Source organism: Leptonychotes weddellii, unplaced genomic scaffold (assembly GCF_054177405.1).
Source record: "Leptonychotes weddellii isolate Sample4059 unplaced genomic scaffold, ASM5417740v2 HiC_scaffold_8350, whole genome shotgun sequence".
Classification (NCBI taxonomy): domain Eukaryota; kingdom Metazoa; phylum Chordata; class Mammalia; order Carnivora; family Phocidae; genus Leptonychotes; species Leptonychotes weddellii.
The window spans coordinates 3,036-6,972 of NW_028054311.1; the positions used below are offsets into that span (position 1 = coordinate 3,036).

At 66.3% G+C, this 3,937-nt stretch overlaps 1 long non-coding RNA gene across 1 annotated transcript; it reads left to right on the forward strand.

Moving 5' to 3' along the window:
* The first annotated feature begins 207 nt into the window (after window positions 1-207).
* LOC115938879 (uncharacterized) lies at window positions 208-2,526 on the forward strand. The gene is made up of 3 exons (XR_004073883.2): window positions 208-475; window positions 1,084-1,195; window positions 2,240-2,526. It is a non-coding gene; the product is annotated as an uncharacterized LOC115938879 (long non-coding RNA).
* Window positions 2,527-3,937: the final 1,411 nt, after the last annotated feature.

Here is a 3,937-nt window from a genome sequence, read left to right on the forward strand (position 1 = left end):
CCCCCTGCCGGGGACGTCAGTCTAGGCGTCCGGCAGTTCCCAGGGCCCCGCCGCTGGGGAGAAGCCCGCGGGAGCTGAGCCCAGAGGGGCGCGCAGGCGACCGGCTTGCTTTGATTGGGCAGAGGAAGTGTCCGTCAGGCCACAGGGGCTGGGCTTCCTCAGGCGGCCTGGGGGCGGGTCCCGGCAGGAGCCGAGCTTGGTCATTGGCGAAGCTAGCCGGAAGGGGGCCGGAAGGCGGTGCCCCGCCTCATGCGGGGCGGAGCTTCCGGTGGGCGCGCTGAGGGACGTGAAAAGACGGACCCGGGGGCTGTCAGGGCGGGGCCCAACACGCCTAGACGACGCCCCAGCCCTCTCGACACCGCCCTCCGTCCCTGGGCTCCACCCTCCGCCCCCTCCGGGTCCTGGACCCGGCCGGAGGCCCCGTTCCCCGAGACCTGGGGACGGGGAGGGGGTCTACCCATTCTTCCGCGGAGAGGTCAAGGAGGAGCCTCTATCGAGTCCAGGCCCCGGGAGGCGGGGGGGGGGGGGCTCCGCCGGGCTTCTCTCCCGCTGCTCCCCGCAGGCCGCCCCCACGCCGTTGAGGGTGTCCGGCCCCTAGACGGCCAGGGACAGTGTATTGGGGTCCCCAGGGGCCTAGTGATGGGGGAGGGAGGGAGGGCGGCGACCCCACCGGGATGACAAAGGGCTCCGTCACTCCGTCTCCAGCCCCTCCCAGTCCTGGCCTCTGAGAGCGGCCTTGCTGTGCGCTCCTGGGCACTTCCACCCTCCCAGGGCCCAGATTGTGACCCTGCCCCCCTCCAGCCCCCCCCCCCAACACACACACACATTCCTTGCCCGGCCCACTGTGTGTTCCAGTGCCCCTGAGCGTGTATGGGACGTTTCTCTGTAAGGCATAGATCCCAAGATCCCAGCAACACACACACACACAGACACACACACACACACACGCCTAGTATCCAGGAAAACGTGGGCAGAGCTGGGGCCAGTACCCGGGAAGGTGGTGTTCGCCAGAGGTATCTGTCCCCACTTCTGTGGGTGGGGACAGCGGGAAAGTAACAAAGTCTTTCCCATGTCACTCGACAGGTGTGGCCCCCTGGGAGGGAGTCCTGCTCAAGCACATCCTTGCTCCAGGACCACCTGTGGTTGGGATCATCAGCTGTGCCTGCCTGCCTCTCACCTGGGGAGGTCAGTCAAGGTGAGCCCAGCAGAGAAAGCTCCTAGCCTTTCTAGAAGTGGATGCGATCAGGAACCATCCATCCCGGTGGCTCTCACGCTGGAGGGCTGCATGGGAACACCTGGAGGGCTCGTTCAAACTCTGGGCTCCACCCCGGAGTCTCTGATCTTGCAGATCTGAGGTGGGGCCTGAGAATGGGTGCCTCTAACAAGCTCCTGGCGGCTGGTCTGAGACCGTCCCCTCTGCTCCACCGCCCCCCCCACGCCCCGCGCCCCGCCGTGAGAAGCAGTGCTCTGGAGGCCTGAGACTCCTAGGTGCTCTGGAGGCCTGAGACTCCTAGGTGTGTGTGTGTGTGTGTGTGTGTGTGTGTGTGTGCGCGCGCGCGCTCCCTGCCCTCCCTGGGGCTGGCTCCTTTGCAGAGTCCCCACGGGTCTGGCAGATGCCGGGAGGGTGCTAGCCCTCGAGGGATCAGGGACTTCCCATGGAGTGGCAGTCACCCTTTCCTGCCTAGGTGGGCTGCAGGGCACCGCCCACAGCCCAGGCGGGAGAAAGGTGTCAAGCTTTGTCCAGGTGCTCGGGAATTCCCAGACTGGGGCTGGTAACATCTGGAGAGGGGGGTGGAGACCAGCTCGGGGCCCGGGAGTGGGGATGGAAAGAACTCTCTGATGAGGCAGAGAAAAGACCCAAAGGCTGGGCTCGGGGATGGGAAAGGAACATGGGCCCTGAGATCCAGAACGTGGATTTGGGGGAGGGGGGAGTGGCGGGGAGCTTGGAGACCGCACAGGGGGCTGTCTGCCCGAGAACGGCCCTGACACTTGTCTGGTCTGTGCGTGCGGTCGGCCCTCTAGCTGGTGGGAAGCCGCTGCCTTTCTTCACCAAGGTGGTCTCCCAGCTCCTGGCCGATGTTTTTCCCAGACCTGCTCCATGCCCCACACCACCGCCCTCCCACTTTGGCCGGTCTTGCTGGTGGTTGGTGGTTGTTTGGTTCCGTGGTGGCATGTTGTCTAGTCGGAGCGGCAGGGGAGTGAAGCGCGAGGCCAGTCACTGGCCACCGTTTGTCCCCAGAAGGAGCAACTCTGGGACCGCAGCCCCTGCGCGAGTCCTGGCCGTGGGATCGGATGGAGCAGCCTTTGGCTTTCGTTTTCCGTGTTCGCCTCCTCGACCCCCTTTACTTACTGGGTCATCGGGCTTTTCCTCGTGGACGGCTTCAAGCTCTCTGTATGTTCGCGAGATGGGCCCTGAGTCACATCTTGCTGCTATTTTTCCCCCCACTTTGTCACTTGTCCCTTGACTTTGTGGTTTGGGGCTTGTGTTTGGTCAGGCAGACAATTTTAGTTTTTGTGTCATCGGACCTTCCGGGCTTTTCCTTTTTTTTTTAAGATTGCTTTATTTGAGAGAGGGAGCATGCGCACGCACGTGGGGGGAGGGGCAGGGGGCGAGGGAGAGCGAGAGAATCCTCAAGCGGACTCCCCGCTGAGCACGGAGCCCCACACGGAGCTCCATCCCAGGACCCTGGGATCATGACCTGAGCCGAAACCGAGAGTGGGGCGCTCAACCGACCGAGCCAGCTCTTCCGTCTCTGAAGGGTTGCAAACAGAACACGCAGAACGCCAGAGTAAGAAAGCAGAATATGCAACAGAGCTCGTGTGTGGCCCACAACGCCCAAGGAGTGTGCTCTCTGCCCTTTGCACAGGGGCTGCCAGGCCTGGTGGCAGTCCTGGCCCCGGGGGGCAGCAAGCGCTTTCCCACCCCAGCAGCCCGCCCAGCAGCACCGCCCGGTGAGCTGTGAGGCCCCCACCCGGGCCCCCGGGAGGCGGGAGGCTCCGGACCTCCACCGTCCCCGCCCGGTGGCTCCGTGCTGCCCCCGTGTGTCGTGTCCTCTCCTTCCCCGGGGCTGGGGGGCGGGGGCAGCTTGCCCTGCCTGAGGCAGGTAGGGGTCGCCTCTCTGTGCGCACAGGTGTGGCCCCTGCTCTTCCCCCCCACTCCCCTCTCCTCCCCTGCCCTCCAGCCTCCTCCGTGCAGCTGGCAAGTGGGTGGGGGCGGGGGCGGAGAGGGGCAGGCCCCTTTTCGTCACCGACGGTGTCAGGCACGTGCTGGGCTCTGGCGGCTCAGGTGGTGGCAGGCACCAGCTCCCAGTGCCGGGGGGGGGGGGGGGGGGGGGGGGGGGGGGGGGCGGGTGGAGGCGCAGCTGTCGGTCCAGCGAAGGAGCCCCCACTGTGGCCACGGGAGCCCAGTGGCCTCTCCTTTCCCCGGAGAAGTGCCCGCCCCATCCTTCCGGGCTGGGACTCAGAGATGACTTCGCGATGACACGCTCGGACTCGCTCGGGAGCTCTGAATTGGTCACACGGGTTCTGGGGGCGGTGCTTTCCCCGTTGGCTCTCGCTGCCGGGCAATGCCAGGGAGGGCCCTTGGCGGCAGCTCCTGGCACCGTCTGGGGCCGCCCTGTGCTGTTTGAACCCCAGGACAGTGGGTCTCGGTGGAGCCTGGCTCTGCGTCTCCGGGGAGCAGAAGCAGAGAGACCGGGGCGTGGCTTGCTGGGCCTTGCCTCGGCGGGGACCGTGGGGTCGTGGCTCCTGGGGGACATCCCTCCTCCGCCGGGGTGTCGGGCCGCATGGTCCTGAAGACGGCTCCCCTGGAGACAGACACTCAGGCCCCGCGTAGCCCGGGCCCCCTGACCGGTGTCCTCGCCATCCCCCTGGCCTGTGCCTGAGCTGAGCCACCTTCCTGTCCCTCGGCCCTGGGCAGGAGGCACAGCGAGGAGGG